Here is a 9,748-nt window from a genome sequence, read left to right as displayed (position 1 = left end):
TCGATTTATCGTCCAAACGGACGCCATGAGTCTAACCTTTCTACAAACCATGTCGATTGAGTCTAAAAGTCCTCGAATTGCCCGGTGGGCGCTAAAGCTTTCAAAGTACGACCTCGTTCTACAGTACAAGAAAGGTTCAGAGAACATTTCCGCCGATGCGCTCAGCCGGAGTGTCTTCAAAATTGACTGGGAGTTGCCTGATCCGTACGTCGAAGGTCTGAAGAAAATGGTCGAACAACATCCGGATCGCTACCGTGACTTCAAGATCGTGAGCGGCGACGTCTTCAAGTACATCACCAATTCGGCGCTGCTGGAAGATCCAACCTTTCGTTGGAAGCGCGTTGTGCCGCTGGCAGAGCGCCGCAAGTTGGTAGAAACGGTTCACAACGAAGCTCACCTTGGCTACCTCAAGACCCTAGGAAAAGTACGAGAGCGATTCTACTGGCCACGGATGGCGAGTGACGTAAAACGGTTCTGTTTTAGCTGCCAAGTCTGCAAAGAGTCGAAAGTCCCGAACCAGAATGTGCAACCGCCCTGTGGCAAACAGAAAATGTGCTCTAGGCCGTGGGAGATGATCTCGATGGATTTTCTGGGTCCATATCCCAGATCGCGGCGCGGAAATATCTGGATCCTCGTTATCTGTGATTTCTTCTCGAAATTTGTGATCGTGCAGTGTATGAAGACCGCGACAGCACCGGCCGTCTGTACGGTTCTCGAGAATCTGGTGTTCAACCTTTTCGGAGCTCCGTCGGTCTGTATCACCGACAACGCGAAGGTTTTTCTATCGGACGCATTCAGAAAGTGTTTGGACCGATACGGAGTCTCGCACTGGAACCTAGCGGTGTACCATCCGAGCCCGAACCCGTCGGAAAGGGTCAACAGGGTCATCGTTACGGCTATCCGGTGCGCACTGAACAGGCAGGCTGACCACCGAGATTGGGACGAAAACGTTCAGCAAATCGCGAAGGCCATCAGGACCAGCGTCCATGAAAGCACCGGTTTCACGCCCTTCTTTATCAACTTTGGCCGAAACATGGTTAGTTCCGGCACTGAGTATGAACATCTGCGTGACCACGGCGACGGAAAAGATCCTGATCCGGTTCAGTTGAGCGAACAACTCCGAAAGCTTTACGAGCTCGTCCGCGAAAACCTCCACAAAGCTTATCAGCGGTACTCCAAGCCGTACAATCTCCGATCGAACGAGAAGCACCGATTCCAAAAAGGAGACTGGGTTTACAAGAAAAACGTCCACCTTTCAGATGCCGCGAAGAAGTTTGTCGGGAAGTTCGGGACGAAGTTCACCCGCGCGCGAGTCCGCGACGTCCTCGGAACCAACACGTATGTGCTTGAAGACGAGAGTGGGAACCGCATTTCCGGCACCTTTCATGGCTCGTTTTTGAAAAAAGCCTAGCCATCGAACGGGCCTCGAATCAACGGAACTGAAATCCTACAGCTATGAATGTGCTCAAGCCAAAGCACGAACCAGTCGCAAAACAAGCCTAAACAAAACACTCTTTGAGGTTATACGGCAAATCTGTCCAACGTCGAGATGTCAGTTAGCTGTTTCCTCCGTTGTAGACCACGTTTTCCATTTATCAGCAATAACTTCATCCAAACAAATCTCCATAATTTCACTCCAGCCTGAAAAAAAAGTAGATTGAATTCCGTTCCTTGAAATACATAAAACTCACCAGATTTTTCGTTCAATCAGTTGCAAATCCATAGTAGCGTAAATTCCAGTCCTTTTTGCTTTAGTTAATGCCAATTTCCCGCAGTTTTCCCTGAAATCATCAATTTCGCAACCTTTTCCATCCCAAGTAGTAAACAAATCACTCATCAGACTTTGACAGTTCACCCTTCTGGTGAATGTCATTCGTAGAGTCCGTAACGTCTGACGAATTTCGGTGTGGATCCTATGTTGTAGTGTTAGGAATGCACACACTTAGATTTTTCTACCGTACTCGGTAAAATTTTTACCGAAATCTCAACAGCCGAGTGCTCGGTACTCAGCTCGGTAAAAGTTTAAACTACCGAGAGCTCAGTAAACGCTAATCTGACAGCTGGTTTGAACTTTTACAGAGGACCTCGGTAAAAAATTACCGGTTGCTCGGTACATATTCTGAGTTTTTACGGTGCTTACGGTAATGCTTTTTATGGATTGAATTAATTTTCCTTTTATTTATTCAAAAAGATGACCAAATTTATTCACCTATGAACATTCACAATAACATCACAACTTATTTTTTCATGATTATTAAAAAATAGAAAAATGACGACATAAACCAGCTCCTTCTAAAATGGATCAAAAGAAGAAGCTTCGACGTGAGCTGAAAAAAAATGATTATTCTAAATAGTAAATAATTTAATTTTCTTAAATAAAAAGACACATACCTGTTATTTTGTCACAATTTATAGTTTAAAATTACTTTTTTCTGAATGTACTCAGAGAAATGTCCGACAACAGCGACCAAATAAAAAAAATGACAGCTACAAAATGACATAAGTTTCAACTGAGAGACTCGGTAAAACTTTACTGAGCTTTCAGTAAAACACAAGGTTATTAGCTGAGTACTCGGTAATTAAATTACCGAGTACCAATAATTTACCGGAAACTAGGGTTTACTGAGTAGCTCAGTGAAATAAGTACTGAAGTACGGTACTTTCAGCGATTTTTTTACCGTAGTTCAGTATATTTCCTAAATTCAACTGACAGCTCAGTAAAATTTGATTTTTACAGGGTAATTTCGGTAAATTTTTTACCGAGTATTGCGTCCCTGATTTAGTGTGCAAAGGGCGTATGTGAGATGAATGAATTAGTTAAGGAATCTGTTATTCAGACAAGTTCTGAAGTGATTTGATTTAGTTGGATTAAAAATTATCTCTTTTCAGTTTATACGCTGAAGTAATTCGGAAATCGGTTTTGATTTGATACATTTTCTAGATATTTCTAGAGTTATTTGGTTTAGTACATAGTTTTTCAGACATTTCTGAGATAAACTTGTATTTATATTTGGTTAGAGAATAGATGTGAAGGATGATTGTAGAAAGGTATATAGATCGTGTAAAAGAAGGAACAAACAACATAGAAACCATGAAGGTCATTTCATTTTTCATTTACTTATTGTATTTTTTCCATTCAGAAATATTACCATCATACCACAAATTTAATTAATAGTTGGAACTTAGTTTCTTGAAAAAAAAGGACTTGTTTATTTGTTATTTTGTCGTAACTTTGTAGCTCATTATCTGTTTCAAAAATTTTCAAATTTCATTTAAAAATTTTTGTTGGTTAGCATCGGCGAGTATGTAACCGTCACCCTGTCGCAACTCAAATGAACTGGTAACTCATTCCAAAAACACAAACCCAAAAGAACTGCGCCATCTCTTTCTCATAAAGGGAAACTGCTGAGTGCTCCGCGCACGTGCACCGGAGTGCCATTTCAAATTCACTCTGCTAGATCTCATTTATGGCCTTGAGGGACGAATCAAGATTTGCGAAAATGGGCATAGGAAAATCCCTCCCGTGTACTGGCAAATAATTGCAATCGTACACCCTCGTTGTGTATGTGCTGGGATCGCCCAATTGAATGATAGGGACCAGAACGAGAGAGAACTAATCGGCAATCGGGTCCCACACATGTGTGGTTAGACGGCGATTTTGCTAAGATCCAATGATCTTCGGGAGTTGCGAACGATTCGAGTAAAGCTCGCCGACCGGTTTAGTCCCACTCGAGGGCCACTAGCAAGTGATTAGATTACCCGCCATTTTGTGATCTAAAGTGTGAGCACGTGTGACTTAGTAGTCCAAAGTTTTAGTTTAGTGCGAAATCCGTTGAGCTTCGACGTTTCCCTTCGGGAAAGTGCGATACTGCCTGAAGAAGGTGTAAGTTTTTTTTAACAAATCTGGGTGATTAGCCATCTAACCCGAAAATATTGATTTAGGCTCACCTGAAGAGTAGTTGGAAGGCTAGAGCGGAGCCAATCACGGTACCGGGTAGAATCCAAACGAGTAAGCTTGCTTTTTGTAAAATTATGTGCGAAATCATAGAAACCCCTCGAAAATTCTTTAGGTTTGGTCACTCGGGGCTCGTTAGTCTCGCCTAGACCGGCATTCTGCTGTTGTGCGCTGGTTAGGAGATTGTCAGGTAAGACTGCTAGTGGCAAAGTAGGAACGAACCATTTTGTAATTATTGAAACGAACGTTGAACAGGTCTAAAAACCCACCGTTCAACGTGGGTTTTTGTCTGGGAGCGCCCAGCGCCGCTGAACCGAGCTGAAAGCTGTCGAGAGTCCTCGGAAACAGCGTGGTGTGCGCCGTACGTTGTCTGGAGACGACAAAAAGGCGTCGTAGTAGCGTCGTACGTCCATTTTGCGCGTCCACGTGGCCGACCGAGCGTCACCTGGCCGCCATCTTGAGTGATTACCGAACTGTGGCTCCATTTCCGGTGAACTAAGCCCCTCATCCGTGTGTGCAACGCCGTACACACCGAACAGTGCGCCTCACGTCACCTCGCGCCAGTTCGGAAGTGGGAAACCGGTTGGTTTCAGCGCTGTACGTCACCAAAGCGCTTCAACAAGATCTGCCATTCATCCCTTGGCAGCCATTTTGGTGAGCGACCCCCAACTACCGCTCATTTCCCGGAAAACGCCACCCCCTTCGGTCACTCTTGGGAAAAACAGAGCGCATCGAGAGCGTGAACCCTTCCTCTGCCGCTCACGCGACGCCAGCGCCCGGAAGTCGAGAGTTCTCCCCGCGGAAAGGTTGAGAACTACGAGAGCCAGCGTCTGACGCCGGCAAGTGTTTTTGCGGTCCACATCGCGAGTCCGGACACATCAACGAAAGCGCCGCTGTGACACCTAGCGGCCGATAGCGCAACCCGATCGATAGCGTAAAGCCGACCCGAGCAGAAAGCGCGCGTCCACGTGCGACCTCAGCCCGCGCGCGTGGTGTTCCTGTACCGTTCCTGACCAGTTCCTGTAGCGTAAGTGCGTGGCCACGCCGAAGCCGTTCCTGCCCTCGCCGCCCGCAACTAAACCAAGGTCAGATCTGATAATTTTTAAGAGCGATTTTGAGCTCAATAACTGTCCCTAGCGTAGAAGTGACGTCACGATTTTGTTAAGCTGAAAATATAGGGTTTAAGTTTAAACGCAGCTAATTGGCTTGTCCATTGGGTTAGTTAGTCTGCAGAAGTTAAATTGGGGAGCGTCTTTACTTGGGTGTGGGGATTTACTGCTTAATACATCAGATCGCACCACCAATTGCCGTCGAGTTCTTTCTTTTTCAACAATAAAGCGTAATTTACCTAAATTTGTACTTGATTCGTCACTTGGGACCTGCTATTTGAGATTCGGTATTTGAGTTCGAAAACAACCCGCCCTGAACTGGAGCCTCTTGCCGGGCCAGTTAATCAGCTTCAGCAGTCTTCCTTTTAGGGAGTGGCGCGACGCCTAGAGCGTCAAAGCTGCTGTTCGCCGAAGGAACAAAGAAAGCCGTTACACGACAAAATGAAAGAAATTACAGTATGTAAAAAAAGTATTTACACCCCTTGGGCACTATGCACATTTTGTGATGAAACATGTAAAAAATTTAAAGTTTGACAGGAACCTAGTACTACGTTTTGTTCAGAAACTCATGCCAAACATTTTGCTAAAAAAAGCTCATGAAAAGATGATTTCTATAAAAAGTTATATAACAAATACTATTACGAAAATAAAAAAGGTGCAAAAAAAGTTTGTACACCTTTCGAAAAATTAACATAAATAATGTTATTTGTTGACAAATCACCATAAATCCAGTCTCCCAACTCCAAATAGGCATCCTTGACTGATTAAAAAAATAATTTGGATTGAATATAAAGTTTACTAACTACTTAGTATAAAAGTTTATATAACTCTGGAAATTCTATATAAAACTTATCTAAACTTAATTTTGCAAACTTTTAATTCAAATAAATGTCAATTAATTACCATAGAATTGCTAAATAAACATTTTGGAGTGGGTATAACACCGTTTTGGGGGTATTTGTATCGATAGAATAGATTTTTCGTTGGAATTTCGTACCAACCCGGAATTACGTCGTCGGAAAATTCGCCGGCATCTGAACCGGTCCTCAATTCACAAGTCAACCTATGTGGCATCAGAAAGGGCATAAAATTTCCGATCTTTTGATACCCATACATCCAGGTTTTCTATAAAACCCACGTTTTTAAATACCTAAGCAAAAACGTTGTTATGGTTTCGTTTGAGCAACCTGCCAAAAATGTATGGAATTTCGTAATTTTTGTTCTCGTGGATCAAACTTACTTTTTGCCCAGGTATTTAAAAACGTAGGTTTTAAAGAAAACCTAGATGTATGGGTATCAAAAGATCGGAAATTTTATGCCCTTTCCGATTCCTTATAGGTTGACTTGTGAATCGTGGACCGGTTCGGATGCCGGCGGATTTTCCTACGACGTAATTCCGGGTTGATACGAAATTCCAACGAAAAATCTATTCTATCGATACAAATACCCCCAAAACGGTGTTATACCCACTCCAAAATGTTTATTTAGCAATTCTATGGTAATATATTGACATTTAGTTGAATTAAAAGTTTGCAAAATTAAGTTTAGATAAGTTTTATATAGAATTTCCAGAGTTATATAAACTTTTATACTAAGTAGTTAGTAAACTTTATAATCAATCCAAATTATTTTTTTAATCAGTCAAGGATGCCTATTTGGAGTTGGGAGACTGGATTTATGGTGATTTGTCAACAAATAACATTATTTATGTTAATTTTTCGAAAGGTGTACAAACTTTTTTTGCACCTTTTTTATTTTCGTAATAGTATTTGTTATATAACTTTTTATAGAAATCATCTTTTCATGAGCTTTTTGTAGCAAAATGTTTGGCATGAGTTTCTGAACAAAACGTAGTACTAGGTTCCTGTCAAACTTTAAATTTTTTACATGTTTCATCACAAAATGTGCATAGTGCCCAAGGGGTGTAAATACTTTTTTTACATACTGTATACAGTCGAGTTAAAAGTTAAAACTTTTAAATAAGTTAGCAATGAGATTTTCAAAAACTGTAGCAGTAAAAGTTTTCATATTCAAAACAAGAAAAAAACTTTTAATGTAGCAAATTTTAACCACTTATTAATTCAAAAGTAAGTTACTTTTATCATTACCATAATATTTTTTTGTGTGTAGGCTCACCCCTTATCTTGGAGTTCGACGAGAGACGAACTTCGTAGTTGCCTTGGATTTTCTTTTTATTAAATTTTGTGGTTTCAGCCATAATTCTATTTTTGTATTGTTAAATATGATGAAAAAATAAACAATATCGACCCCTCCTCTTCCTTTTCCCCCCATGCGACAACGCGTTGCGTTGCGTACGGTTGCACCGCAAATTATTTGCCGAATTTGTCATTTGTCTGACCATGTGCATTGAACGATGACAGCTGGATGACAAAGTTTTGCTTCTCGGAGTTGATGCAGTGGGTGGGGAAAACGACCATCCTCCGACCACCCACGATCGGGGCCAACACAGAACCGCCCTTTAGCTTTCCCGACTCCCGGAGGTACTCCACAAACGTCTCGCTCCATTCCTTTGACCTCTGCTTGCGCTTCTTCTAACTCTCCCCGTCGGTATCGCCATCAAACAGCGGCAAGGAAACGTCCGGTCGGAACGCCTCCACTAAAGCCATGTCACTTTCCGTGGTGAATTTGTTTCGCCCGCTGCGGACAAACACCGCCACCGGCTGGAACTAGACTAGATCGCGGAAGTCTTATCTTTAGACTCGATCCGGCGGCACCATACTCCATCATGACGTACTCGGTGTTCCTGCCGTCATCAACCAATTCCGACCCCAGCCGCATTCGCTTCTTGAGTAAAAGTGCTGTCGTTTCTGGTCCCGCTGTCGCAATCTTCGTAGGACACCGGAAATTCCGCAGGTGACACAAAATTCCTTAACCCGGGCATGGTCTTCGGGTCTATATGACCCAAGAGCATGATAAAAGTTATCGTAACTTTTGACCTTTGGCACTTACAGAGCTGAAATTTTATGACTTTGTGTATCTTACCAAGACACACATTTGAGCCAAAAATGGACTTCCGGTGGCCACCGGAAGTGCCCCCCAGAAAAAAAGTCACTCTTATGGTACTCGGGTCTATATGACCCAGAAATGTTTTTGGCTGCCAAAATTCGGAACCTTGACCGATTTTGGATGTCTTGGCCGCAAATGAAACGTTAGAATGTCTACTTTGCGATTCCGACTAGCAGAACCGGTTTTGGGCACTGTGGCCACCGGGAACCTGCTACAACCGAAAAAAGGCCCCGACTTTGAGGACCTGTATCTCCGGAACGATAACACATAGCGGGTTGCTTCCAGTTGCATTTGACGGGTAATAACCTCAACTTTAAGCTCCCGTAGAGATTATTTGTCAAAAGTGGACACCGGTTCCGTTAACCCGGAACATCCGAAAAACATGGTTTTTTCAGCTTTTGTTATAAAATCAACACATTAGTCAATTTTTTCAATCGGATTTATTGTAAATCATTACATACGTACACTACATACTACCCCTGACTGTTTGGGTTCGTTCCGGCCAACTGTGGCCAATCCGGAACCGGTTCCAGGGTACCACCAAAACGGTTCCAATAATGATATCGCTAGAAACCCTTCATGTTGCATATCAAACTTCATGAAATTGAAAATTATGACCATCTGAGGTCATGCCGATATCCTCTGACTCAACCTGGTCATGCTGGAACCGGTTACCGGTGGCCAGTGGGGGACACTTCCGGAGTATGCAGGAAAGCATATCATGTGACATATCAAACGTCATGAAATTGAAAATTATGACCATCTGAGGTCTTGCCGATATCCTCTGACTCACCCTGGTCACGCCGGAACCGGTTACCGGTGGCCACTGGGGGACACTTCCGGAGTATGCAGGCAAGCATATCATGCGACATATCAAACTTCATGAAATAGAAAATTATGACCATCTGAGGTCATGCCAATATCCTATGACCCAACCTGGTCACTCCGGAACCGGTTAACGGTGGCCACTGGGGGACACTTCTGGAGTATGCAGGGAAGCATATCATGCGACATATCAAACTTCACGAAATAGAAAATTACGATTATCTGAGGTCATACCGATATCCTATGACAAAACCTGGTCACGCCGGAATCGGTTACCGGTGGACACGGGGGGACACTTCCGGAGTATGCAGGGAAGCATATCATGCGAATATCCTCTGACTCACCCTGGTCACGCCGGAACCGGTTACCGGTGGCCACTGGGGGACACTTCCGGGGTATGCAGGGAAGCATATCATGCGACATATCAAACTTCATGAAATAGAAAATTACGATTATCTGAGGTCATACCGATATCCTATGACCCAACCTGGTCACGCCGGAATCGGTTACCGGTGGACACGGGGGGACACTTACGGAGTATGCAAGGAAGCATATTATGCGACATATCAAACTTCATGAAATAGAAAATTATGACCATCTGAGGTCATGCCAATATCTTATGACCCAACCTGGTCACGCCGGAACCGGTTACCGGTAGCCACTGGGGGATACTTCCGGAGTATGCAAAGAACCCTACCATGCGACGTATCAAACTTCATGAATTTGAAAATTATAACCATCTAAGGCGGTGGTCAAAATGCGACCTGCGGGCCGTATGTGGCTTATCGAGGTCTTCTGTACGGCCTTCGGGATGGTTTTGAAATAATTTTGG

Source organism: Culex pipiens, chromosome 1 (genome assembly GCF_016801865.2).
Source record: "Culex pipiens pallens isolate TS chromosome 1, TS_CPP_V2, whole genome shotgun sequence".
In the NCBI taxonomy this organism is placed as follows: domain Eukaryota; kingdom Metazoa; phylum Arthropoda; class Insecta; order Diptera; family Culicidae; genus Culex; species Culex pipiens.
Note: the sequence above shows the minus strand (reverse complement) of the source record.